This window comes from Schistocerca cancellata, chromosome 7 (genome assembly GCF_023864275.1).
Source record: "Schistocerca cancellata isolate TAMUIC-IGC-003103 chromosome 7, iqSchCanc2.1, whole genome shotgun sequence".
NCBI classification, from domain to species: domain Eukaryota; kingdom Metazoa; phylum Arthropoda; class Insecta; order Orthoptera; family Acrididae; genus Schistocerca; species Schistocerca cancellata.
This window is the reverse complement of record NC_064632.1, coordinates 430,082,920-430,096,649: the sequence shown is the minus strand read 5'-3', so window position 1 is coordinate 430,096,649 and position 13,730 is coordinate 430,082,920. Positions and strand designations below refer to the sequence as shown.

At 40.1% G+C, this 13,730-nt stretch overlaps 1 pseudogene; it reads left to right on the top strand.

Moving 5' to 3' along the window:
- The first annotated feature begins 9,040 nt into the window (after positions 1–9,040).
- LOC126093817 (5S ribosomal RNA) lies at positions 9,041–9,158 on the top strand (annotated as a pseudogene).
- Positions 9,159–13,730: the final 4,572 nt, after the last annotated feature.

Below are 13,730 nucleotides of genomic sequence, written 5' to 3'. Positions count from 1 at the left end.
GGACTGGCTGCCCCAGACGTCTGCACTTCGTTCCGGCCCCACGTGCGTGCTCACCGGCGCTTCGCGAGGTGCAGCACTGCTTGCTTGCAGGTAGATGTCCACATAACACTGACACAACCGCAATAACACATACACTTTTTACTTTGGTGTTGAACGGTAAGCGCCGTGTACATTTCACAGTTACGCTACCTTTCACAATTACTGTATGAAACCTGTAAAACGTAACTTATAACTTCCCTTCCTTGTTTCACATGAAGCTGGACACATATATGGGTATTACCCCATACCCCTACCGCTGTCGACTTATGCAACCCGCAAGGTTAAATGTGGCTTTCAAAAAAACACCACTACAACCAAATTATTAATCCTACAGAAGAAACGAGCAGGACCTTTTCAGTAGGAAAATTAATACAGTTAAGTTTTGTACTGGGCTACATTTCTGATAGAAGCCATAGTTTTCCAGTTACTCAAGAAAAACCTACAATAGTGTGGTGTGCGTACTGTAAGACCTTCGGTACACACACCATCAGATTATTTGACTTGTCGCTCTATGCGAGTGTCAGCAATATGTCTCGTGGTCTTACCGTGGCGTGTTTATCTTCTGCCGTTAGGTCAGGCGATAGAAATGCCACTTGCACGCTTAGAGTAGCAGATTGACGGTGACCATCTTTAAACAGAACTCGATTAATTTCCACACACATTTATTAAAATAATAACAAGCATAAAAATAACTTAAATTGGTTCTGGATGCTATTTACAATTGACAATCTGAAGTTCCTTTGGTCTTGGTACGTTATTCTTATTCTCACATATCTCTGATACTTGACAAAGTGTCTATTCATTTATCTTCATGGCTATATACAGGAATATGATAATCTTATTAGCCGCAGACTGAAACTTGGCTATAGACTAATGCAGACTGACTAATCGGAGGTCTGTACACTCGTTATAATACCTCGAGCGTTCAGGTATCACTGCGCGAGTGTGATCCGCGAAGAGAAAAGGTTCAACGTTAGCAGCAATCTCATTGGCTGCGTTACATATTAATACGCCGATCGGCGGAAGCAGAATTTAGTCCGTCTCTAAGACAGCGCCATCTCGTAGTGCGGAGACGGACGAGTGCTGCGCCTGCGCTGTTGTGCTTAGCGGGGCGCGCTCTATTGGGAAAGCTGTGTACGCGCTGACTACGCGGAACTATGTACACAACAAATAGTAACCTCCCACACACAGCCCACATCTGTTAGGATTTCTATAATGTTGTTCATGGGAAGATTTGCGACTCCAAGAAGTGAGGCAATTGGATAATGTTTCTATTTCTTCCGTCAGTTTTGTTGCTTCAGTCAGTAGCAACGGACACAGAGTCTGAAGTCAGTGAGGGTACTTGTTGCCGGCTGTGTACTTTTCGGTGTCTTTCGCCACTATATTGTATGCATAATTGCGGTTAATAGCAAAGTGTGGGGTTTGAAAATGGGCGTGTCAGCCCGAAACCTGTACCACTACAGATGTATTTTATACAAATGCAACTGCGACGGATGAAAAAAAAAAAATCCAATTTCCTCAGTACAGAACAGTTGCGGATGTACCATCCCATGGCAAGAAGCCTCGAATAAGCAGCTCCAAGAAACTGAATGGTTATTAACTGGTGATTGGTTATCTGGAGAGTGATTTGCAAACAGAAACTTGGACAAGTTACTCAGTGTGAAACTCTGCTGTCTTCTGTGTGTTTCGTGTACCATAAAATTCTTCTGGGTCGCCACCCAGTTTAATTAGAATTGGAAAAATTTAATATAAGAATTTAATGAATCACTGAATTGGTAAGTACAAGTAATGCGTTAAGATTAATAAAAATATCCAAGTAAATACGTGGAATAAGCATATGAGAAAATTTAAGTACAACCGTTAAATCAAATAATTGAGGGCCTGCAGGAGCTTAAGCCTCAACAAAAAGAATAAGATAATCAGAAAAAGTCTGCAAATATAATGTATTAATAATAATCTTAGAGAAGGGGATGGGTTTGTCCGAGAAACAGTCGTCAAAGTTTAACATAGTTTATTAAAATAAAACAACATACTAAAAATTCACAAGATAATTCTAAAATATGATCTGTCGCTGCCTCTTACGTGATTTATTAACTCATTATTATATCGAGCGCTGTGGTTCATAGCGGTGATAAATGAAAAGAAAACCTTCGGTGCACATGGGAAAAGTTCACGGAAACATACACGATTCATACATAAGAATAAGGATGAAAAGAATTTTGCCTATCACAGTAAGTCAGAGGATCAAAGGTTCATCCCTGTCGCTATGACTGAATTAATGTGAATATGAATACTATGGAGCACTTTCCGACAAAGAAATGTCTCTGCATCAACTTGCACATTAAGCTGAAACTTCTTTATTTAAATGTATTTAAATGAGCGTGGCTGTACTTAAATTGATCAATGACTGAGACCCCACAATATCCTAGCACAACGCAATCTGACTGCTAAAAAAAAAAGAAAACCTGACTCCAAATAATTAATTCAAAAGAATGGTCCTAACTAAAAAGCCATCTTAACAATAACCTATACATTTCATTAAGCACTTATCTCACAGAAATCTTCATTACGCGGACTACTGCAACAATACAGCGAGCGTAAATACTGCCAGTTAAATAAAATATTCTAGCTACTAAAGCCACTAACTACTAATAGGCATGTGGTTAGCAAAGGGAAGATTTTGTTGCAAACCAAATAATGTATTTTTTACCTTAATAAAGTGACATCCAGTTTAGATACAAATACAAATCGTTATTGACATCTGGTACAAAGCTATAGATCATGAATAATATTCAATCTCCAAGTCGAACATGCACAGATCGTTAGCCTAGGCTAACACTTCAGACCTCTACCCTCCATCAACGCTAACTTCTCACATCTAACATCCATCACTTCTGGCTGTTCACCTCCAACTGCTCAACAGTACTTCCATCACTGCTGGCGACTAACTTCCAACTGCTCAACATTACTGGCGATTAACTTCCAACAACGAGTCCAACCAGCAACAGAGTCTCTTACAAAGAAAGCGCAGTCAGAGATCCAATTCAAAGCGTTACACAGTGCTTCAAACACAGAAACAGCCCACTTACAAAAATAAGCTACACTGACATGAAATATCCCCAAATGCCGTGAATATTCATGAACAACGCAAAATTGTTAAGATTCGTGAAAACTTCAAGTACACAAATATAAATCGTATGACACAAATACCAATAAAATATCATGTGGAATTAGGAGTAAAACGCACCCAAGATAGTCCTTAAGTTACACAGGGTGAAATTACCACCACGTGACGTGAACAAAGCTACGTAATTTTGAAACTGAAAAGGAGTCAAAAGACAAGAAATAAAACATATGCTCAAGAAAAGTTCACACATACATTTCAATAAAAAGAAAGGTCAGATAATAGACTTTTAAATCTCTACTGGAGTAAAGAACTTCCTACACCACCTACTCTGGTTTCATAAAGCAAGGATTGGGAAAACTTATTAAATGCAGACAATATACCTGTAACTACATCCTGAAAAATTTAAGAATTCGATTACCGAGCTTGAAAATGAACTAGCAGATCAAACATATATATCAGTTACAATAGCTACACATCACCACACATTAAAAGAATCACTAGAATCAAGTCGCTCGTAAGAGTACCGTCTTCATGAATCAAAAGTCCAGTCCCGAGTGCCGAGAGCCCTCTCTCTCTGCAACGAACTTCCCCCAGGTAGCCTCCAACTCAACTGCTGTTGAATGACTATCGAAAGGGTACAAATCTCTTTGCCTTGACTGAGAAAGTTACGTTGGCTACACTGTTACTACAAGAGTAGACAGCCAGTTACTGCTACCACACATAAGATAAATTCTACACACACACTCACTCACTCACTCACTCATACAGATGATGAAGAGAGGAAGGAAGTTTGGGAGTGCAAAATGAAGGCAATGTACATAGGATTGGAAGCTCAAGGGAAAAACTGATACTTTAATGTAACTGTGTACCACTGGATGCGGACAAACACGAAGTACAAACCTAAACTGCAAACGACTGAGCGTGACAGCACGAAATGCAGGTTAAATCGTATGAAACAAATCTAACAGAGACGTTTCAAAATATTTCCCACTGAGTAAAATGCCCCTAAAAATGCGAAATAATCAGTAATCATCAACGGTATGAGGATGCAGAAGGCAACGGGAACCACTACGTTAAAGACCATCGGACATGTGAATCTGTTATTTCAGAAACCACTTCGTATTTTATGCAAAATGAGTTATTTATGTCTAGGCCTTCTTTAAGTGTAGCTGCAGCGTGCTGTATAGAAACGACGTAATTTCCAATTACCTATGTATATTTTTTGTGTCTGGTACGTGAGCTGTGGCGGGGTCGCTGACGTCGTCTTTCGAATTCCTGGCGCCAGTAGCTCGCCCTGTCGTGTGATGTCTATCTCGTATGGGGCCACTAAGACCTTTCCTCGAGGTTCTTGACAGGGACGGGGCATGTGGTGGTGTAGCGAAATGGAGAGCTGTAACGGAGCGAGAAGGATGCTGTGAGAGGTCCGTCCAGGAATAAGGCGAGCACTTGCGCAAGTGTCTTGGGCTAGAGTCCAGCGAGTGGTTGCTGGGCATATCTGTGGGCCAATTAGAATCCGTGGTTGAGTCCGAGTGCCGTCTTCGCGCATAGATTGGCCATCAGAATGGGACGTGGCACACCGATGAGAGAGCTGAAGCCAGCTCCGCTGTGCTGAATCCAGGACCACCTATGGAAGCGGCAAGCTTCGGCTTCGATTCATGAACTTCAGTTGAATTTTGGATTTTGAAGCCTTAACTGTTATTTTATTATTGATACCTACAGGCCTGTTTTGCGTTTATTAACTTCGCTTAACTGAAGTTGTTATCACCGATGGCCTGCATTTGGTAATTTTTCTTGACTAAAGTTGTTATCATTGAAGGCGTCACTGCTTTGTATTAGATAATATTACTTAACCTTAAGCTGTTATTACAGAAGACCTGTCTGTTTTATATTTGTAAATTTTAGTTAATTGAAGTTATTATTCGAGGCCAGCCTGTTTTCTATTTCGTAATTTTACTTAATTGAAGCTGTTATTATTGAAGGTCTGTCTGTTCCCTTTTAATTAAATTAAGAGCTATTTCATATTTTGGATTAGCTGAAACTCTTATTAATCAAGGGATACCTGTTTTATTGTCATACATGTATTATTGAGAACTGATTTCTTACTCAGTCTGTGTCATAATTAACTGAAATTCTGATTGCCAAAGGCTTACGTGGTTCAGAGGCATTTATGTCAATAAGATAGTACCAGGTAATGACACATGATGGTACATGGGCCCTAACATTTAGCCTTACATCCCTTTATTCATAATTGTCGGTTTCAGTAAGTTTGTATTAATTTTAGAAACAACGTAGCTCTTGGAGTTCTGATGTTTCTAGTCACTGTTGCGTCTGTTGCCAATACTGTGTGGTCTATTGATTCTAGTAATATGATAAGTCATCGTTGAAGAGTTAGTTCTCATTTACACAGAAAAGAACATTCTTGGTCTGGAATATCTTACGTGATTACGAGACGCTGTTTTATTGGCAGGCTTCTCATAGAATAAGGCCGCAAAATATGTATAGAGAGTGCAAATGCTTCATCTCCTGCAAAATTAAAAACTTAATTCCTCCCTCCTCGTTGTGAGGTAATTTTTTGAGGAGTTGGTATGTTTAACTGATTAGCTTTCAGTCTTTGATAGAACTGGGATTTCTTGAATACTTAGACTAGAGTCCCCACTGCCGCCGTATGAGCCCACGTCTATCACAGCCGCAGTAGTCCAATACACCTAAAAGTATAGTCGGAAACAATTCTTGTGGTAGTAAAACTCTGAGCCACTGTTAGCAGGTTTTTTAAGTCTTACATGTTTTCTGTGCACAGCACCAAGGCAAGTCATTTCTGTTTAAAAGCTGTTTGACATTGATTATCCAGTCATCTTGAGTTTTCTCTGCCGTGTGAAGAGGCAGTTGACATTTCTACCACTGCTCGCATCCATCCTTCACAATTTGACTGTAGCGGCACCTAACAGATATTCGTAGTGTAATGAGCGAAAGCTATTTCCAGTTGCAAGGTATCTGGAAGAAATAATATTGAGTAACAGCATTAATATTTATTCATATTAATATTAGACTTCATACTTGCAAAAAAGTATAAACACTGTTAATTTCACTCATGACACATACAGAAATTCAAGAGTTGGAAGAATCAGGACTGTTTCGTGAGAGAACTGGCATCACGGAAAAATCTACGACTGACGAGGCTGCAAGAAAACAGAGAAAATATCTGTACTTCAGTGCAATGTTATTCCTGCTTCCTCAAATGGAAGACACACTGACCACCAGCAACATAGAAATTCTACCGAATAGCAGGGGAAACAAGGAAACAAGGAAGGATGTTGCCGCCGTCCCCCCACCCCCCCCCCCCCATTTCCCGGTTGTCTTCACAAAACAACGACGACGCAGCACAGACTACAGAAGTAAAGGTGAATACACACTACTCTGACGTGACGTGGGAACATGTCGGCTCACGTCATAATGCATGTGATATAAAAATACAATACAGGGTTTTGTACGCATCCGTTTATATTGAGATTACGTGACGTGGGAATGCGTTGGATGATGTAATCTGACGAAGCGCGCGTTATGATGCATGGGACGAATATCAAAAGATCTAGATTTTTCGTCAGTAGGGGGAAGGCGTCAGAAGCGTCAAGTGGTTTCTCCTTTACCGTTTCCAGTTATTTGAATATGGAGGAGATGTTGACTGAGTACGTTCGATCAAATCCGGTGCTGCATGACCCTACAAACCTGGAATATCGTAACCAGTATTCCAGGAAAGAGGCTTGGGACGGAATACGAGAAAAACTCGGCATTCCAGGATAGTGAAAACAGTTATTTTTCCAATTATTTTATTATTTTGTTCTTTTTTTTACAATTTATAATAGTTCAATAGGTGTTATATTCGATATTCATAAGAAAAAAGTATCAATCAATATAAAATAAAACCAGTTATGAAAATAACAGATATTTACTGTATAAATTAGGTTACATGACTTTATAACTAAAAGCAGCACCCAAAATTGAAATTGAAACTAGGTTATACTGAACTTAAAACGGTCGGTTATTACGAATACGCCTATTAAATAAATAATACTTGACGTTTCCCGGCGCAGCTCTACCCTTTCGAACGGAGTGCCACTGCCAAGGACAGCTTACTGAACCATAATCAGAAACGAAGTACTTTTCAAACTTATCTCTGGTGAGGACCTCTTCTCTCACGAAATTGCTACGAATTGGTTCGAGGTTGGCAACACCATGAATGTGTTCACTTTTCCATTCGGATTTGTTTCTCTAAAGGGGAAAATATTCGTTGATGTATTCTGATGCATGTTGTGTAGACAGATGGAAGGTAAAACTATTGTAGCAGCAATTTCTGGTTTAGTTTCAATAGGCTTTACAAATATTCTCCAGAGCCCTGCTACAATTCCGAACGCATTTTTTGCAGTCCGTCGAGAATTTGTATGTCGGTAGTTGTATACCTCCTATTCGTCACCTTTAATGGCTGATTTGTTGTATGGACGCCTCAAGTAGGTATTCAGAGGGAAGGCTTCATCTGCAACAATTGTATAAGGAAACTTCTCCGTTGCTGGTAGTACCTCTTTGTCTTGTGGAACGGCTTATTTGTTGCTTTCAAATCTTTTCCCCATCTCAGATCCCTCGAAAGTTCCTCCATCGCTACGTTTGTCGTAAGCTCCAACGTCAACAAGTGTGAACTTGTAATTTGCATCTACCAAAGCCAATAAAACAGTGGAATATGCGCCTTTGCATTATAGTACAATGAACCAGCACCAGCTGCAACATCGGATTTGAACGTGCTTGCCGTCCAAAGTTCCTATGCAGTGTGGATAATTCCACTTATCATAATCCTTGGCGATCTGTTTCCATTCGTCTTTGATTAGTTTTGACACGTAAATAGACTGTACAGTTTTCTAGATTACCTCGCAACACTCTCTATTTCTCCAATAGTTGAAAATCCAATCCGAAAAGAAAAACCCAATGTTCTGTAAGAATTTCCAGTTGCCAAGTACCAGTTAACGGTGAAAAAAAGCCCAATTATTGAAGTACAACTCTTTACGTCCTCCATTGGCAACTAGGCCAACTTTTACTGTCTTTGGGCGCCAAAGGAGAATAAGTGAATAACTGATAGATAACTAAAAACTAACTTAGAATTATGCCCTCATTTCTTTGTTCTAGGTAATGAATGTAAAGACAACTGGAATAAACTAGGAAATGCGTAAATCTAGGCTAAACACCGTACAGCCACAAAATATGGTCAGGCAGCAAAGAGTTTGAGCAAATGGAAATTTCAGGATGAATTGGCTTTTTGAATTCAACTCTCTTAACAAAAAACACTCGAGAAAGTGCGGAAGACAGCCCCAATAATGAAGATTAAGATGGAAGACGGGAAGAGATTGTCTTATGTCCGATTGATGAGACAGAGTCACAAGTGATCTCATCAGAAAGTTACCAATCCAACCCACCAAGAAACGACCTATTCCAAGTGCAATCCCCACCATGGCGGACATCATCGACAATCCTACGGCCAATGTGTCAGATCCTCCAGCAAAATTTACTCATCCTTTAGCAGATCCCATAAGGCCTCCTGTTCGAAAAAAAAGAAAAAGTTTGTTGTCATCCGTACAAGAAATTGTTACAATTACTGTATAAAGACAACAAACGCTTGCTCTCCCAAGTACTTCTTCAAAGTGGACCAACTGCCTCAGGTAACAATGTGGACGAAGAATGCGAACTTTCATTCCTCAGCATAGCGAAAAATGTGATAAAATTGCGTCCTGATAAGCAAATAAGAGTGAAGGTGGAAGTAAGCAACATTGCTATGGGGGCAGCGTTGCAAGCTGCACGTGGGAGCTCATTTCAGGAGAACCCTGGTTACAACGTGGCAACGGCCTTGCCGCAGTGGATACACCGGTTCCCGTGAGATGACCGAATTAAAGCGCTGTCGGGCGTGGTCGGCACTTGGATGGGTGACCATCCAGGACACCATGCGCTGTTGCCATTTTTCGGGGTGCACTGAGCCTCGCGATGCCTATTGAGGAGCTACTCGACCGAATAGTAGCGGCTTCGGTCAAGAATACCACCATAACGACCGGGAGGGTGGTGTGCTGACCCCACGCCCATCCTATCTGCATCCTCCTCCACTCAGGATGACGCCGGCCGCGGTGGCCGTGCGGTTCTGGTGCTGCAGTCCGGAACCGCGGGACTGCTACGGTCGCAGGTTCGAATCCTGCCTCGGGCATGGGTGTATGTGATGTCCTTAGGTTAGTTAGATTTAAGTAGTTCTAAGTTCTAGGGGACTTATGACCTAAGATGTTGAGTCCCATAGTGCTCAAAGCCATTTGAACCATTTGAACTCAGGACGACACGGCGGTCGGATGGTCCCGGTAGGCCACTCGTGGCCAGGAGACGGAGTGCTCGTTACAACAATACTCTTAATATAAATCTATCATAATTCCATCAGTCCTCCTCACCACCATCTCTTCAGCAATCTGAACTCAGCTTGGACTGCTCAATGGACTCGACGTTTTCCTACACGTGGGAAGAGAAACATCAATAAAACTTTGCTAATTTGTAATTACTTTTCTCACTTATAAAAATGTGTGTGTGAATTCCTAAGGGACCAAACTGCTGAGATCATCGTTCCCTGGACTTACACCCTAGTTAAACTAACTTAAACTAATTTATGCTAAGAACAACAAACATACAGCCATGCCCGAGGGAGGACTCGAACCTCCGGCGGGAGGGGCCGCACAATCCGTGAATTGCGCCTCTGACCGAGTGGCTACTCTGCGCAGCCACTGATGTATAACAAAGCGCACTTTGTGAAAATAACATCAATCAAAATTTCAAAATGTCACTGTGATAATTTTTTTCTCTCCTAAACATATAATAAAATAATGTGTTAGCACTTACCTGAAGCAAACTGCAAGTCTTATCTCAACTGGAATGCTTTCCCTGAGTTGAGTGGTGCGTTTCTCTATTATCGGACAAGCCAAGCTCAGGAGACGCTAGAATTCGGTTTTTATCGTTCTGTACTATATTTAAACCGCTCTTCATCTTATATTAATTGAGGTATTAAATTTTGGAACTCCCCGAATCCGTCTCGCCCCATATTGACAGGATGCATCCGTTCTCTAGACGAGCAAACGGATGCAATACACAGAGCAGCCATTTCTTCTTCATCTTCTCCTTACAACGCACCAAAAACACGGAGTACATTCACGGCTGCATGCAGGTTCAGAACATACTGTCGGGAAATGCAATGCACACGAAGTACTTGTTTCATGTTGCTATACGTCAGGCAACCGCTTCATGTCTGGCGCCGTCCCACGGGCCTCACGTGACATGGGAACACGTCACGTGAGAGTAGTCTGTATTTAACCAAGACGTTCTGCTAAAAGAGAAGCTAAGAGGGTTGCTTCATAAAAGGAATCACTATTAAGTGTACTAAAAGAGAAAGAAATGGATGAAATTAAGCAGGACAAAATTTTGCCCTAATGCTTATCCCCATGCTGGCGAAGTTAAACGAAGAACAAAACTATTATGCGGAAGTAGAAATACTGAACATGATGAGAAATGCCACATATTATCAGCCTCCGCAAATATTTCAACAACATCCGAACATGCATCATAGTAACACCACTCAAGCAACTTATTCTCCAGCAACTTATTTCGTTCAGCGGTATTCGACAAATGTCCTAAATGAAATGGAACCTCCATAAACTGTGCTCCTGTGACCCCTGCTGACAATTGCTACAAAAAGTCAGAAAATTCTATGCGCAATTTGGTTATGTAGTTCTCACAGGAAACAAGTTCCAGTTTCGACTTGTAATAGTGATTTTCCTAATATTAATTTTCTTCAGTAATGTGAAAAGACAATAAAAACGGAACTGTTGAATGAAATGATGAGGGCTTACCTGAAGGTCATTGACAAGCGCTCCTCAGGGGATGCAGACTTCTGTCCTATTGCTTGAACCACTGCAAAAACTTATTTACGCTCGTTCGATAGCAATGAAAGAATTTATTTGGATGGTTTTGTAATTCTTCAGGTAATTTGGTAAAAGTGGCCTTCATCAGTAGCGATATCTGCTCTTTTTTCTCGCTTTTCTTCGTAGTAGAAGCGCCACCAAAATAGATGTTTCGATTAAATCCATGGCGGTACTGAGAGTAGTTTTGATTTTCTTGTCGCTGTGTGCGCACGAGAATGTATTTTCGCGGCAGCTGTTGCGCAGTCGCGCCTATTGAAAATCTCCTGTGCCCACCAGGCTCATAAGTCTGACGACAACGAGCAGGTAGCTTCATACATGAGTCATCGTTCCAGCACGGCGGATGTGCTCTTACGATGCAGCAGTTCCTGTAGTTACGGCTGTGGACGAAAGGTGTCAGCATCTTACGGAATTAAATCTTACGTAGCCAAAACAGCATATTTTGGAAACAAAACTGTATCTTTTAACAGTGTTACTGCTTCTATTATTATTGATTTAATGTGTTTAACTATTAGCGTGAATGATCATATGAATGCGAAGTAACATAACAAATGTTTACTGTTTTCTCTATTAACTGCATTTTATCAGTACAAACACAGTAAATCATACTCACTGGGGAAATTTTTAAAGTGCAGCTAGCCAGTTTATGCTACTGGGAAAAGAAGAAACATTTTACTACAATTTAGTTATTAAAACAGGGAGCTATTTTGAAATTTCTGGATTTCATAAAATTTGATCTTTTAATAAACTGCTCATGAAAGCATTCTGTGATTGGTCATACGTAAAAGACATAGGATTCTGGGGTCTACTGCTAATACCGGATTGGTTACGACGTATATTACCTCGTCAGAAGATATTTTGAGAGCTACAGAACTGCTTTGCGAAATCTATATGCAATTCGGACCTCAGCCTTCAACATGTTCGGACGCGTGTATTAGGGACTCTAAATAGACGTAATAGTTTTGCGGAGTCATAACTTAAAACTGACCTTCTTGTGACTCAGATTAGATCACGAATACGACACTTCGTAATGAAGTGGAATGTGTCAGGTTAATAAAAGGTGTCTATACAAGAATACATTACACAAAATATTACATGACAATATTTTTATTTTATTTTTATTTTTTTGGGGCGGGGGGATGGGGAAATTACAGACTTACTATATCCAAAAATTCATCTAATGAGTAGAAGGAGTTGCCATTCAGAAATTCTTTTATTATTTTATTTTTATTTTTTTGGGGTGGGGGGATGGGGAAATTACAGACTTACTATATCCAAAAATTCATCTAATGAGTAGAAGGAGTTGCCATTCAGAAATTCTTTTATTATTTTATTTTTATTTTTTTGGGGCGGGGGGATGGGGAAATTACAGACTTACTATATCCAAAAATTCATCTAATGAGTAGAAGGAGTTGCCATTCAGAAATTCTTTTATTATTTTATTTTTATTTTTTTGGGGTGGGGGGATGGGGAAATTACAGACTTACTATATCCAAAAATTCATCTAATGAGTAGAAGGAGTTGCCATTCAGAAATTCTTTTATTATTTTATTTTTATTTTTTGAGCTTTTCCTCATTACAGAGGCTTATCTCCAACATAATAATTTACTTGGAAAATACAATACAAACAATAAACGTTCTTAAACTATACTCTCAAAATATTTCTCCGGGTGTTTCGATCTTGCGTGTCCTCTTCCTCTGCGCCCATTCTCCTCATTGTGTGCTGTACATTTTGGAACCAGGTGGTCACAGGTCGTCCTCTTCTTCTTCTCCCCTCCGGTTCCCACTCCAGTATCAGTTTTGGTATTCTGGCTTCCTCCATTCGTCGTACATGCCCGTACCACTGTAATTTCTTCCTATCCATTACGTCATATATTCTTTCTTTTATTTCCATTCTCCTTATTACTTCGGTGTTCCTTATCTTTCTTTTAATTTCCTTTTAAATGCTATATGGCTATTCGTCAGACTTTTGATGTTACTAGGCAAGTGACCAAGGACTTTTGTGGCAGCATAATTTACCCATTTCTGAGCCAAAGTTAGATTTAACCTTGAGTAGTGAAGATCATCCTTTTTCCTAGTGCCGTAGCCATGTACACTGCCATTACTTCTGAATTCGTTCGGATTGTCAATAAAAATTTTCATACGTGAATATACATATTGTGAGGCTACAGTGAAGATCCCTAGCTCTTTAAATAAGTGTGTGCAGGATGATCATGGATGATCTCCAGCATTTATTCTGATTACTCGCTTTTGTGCAATGAACACTCTTTTACTCAATGATGAGTTACCCCAGAATATGATGCCATACGAAAGCAGAGAATGAAAACTGGCGTGGTAAGCTAATTCACTGAAATGTATATAGCCAAAATTTGCAATGGCTCTAATAGCATAAGTAGCTGAACTCAAACGTTTCAGCAGATCTTCAGTGTGTTTTTTCCAGTTCAACCCCTCATCAATGCATACACCTAGAAATTTTAAATATTCTACCTTAGCTACCGATTTCTGATTGAAGTCTATATTTATTAATGGTGTCATTCCATTTACCCGTGTGGAACTGTATATACTGTGTTTTGTCAAAGTTTAAT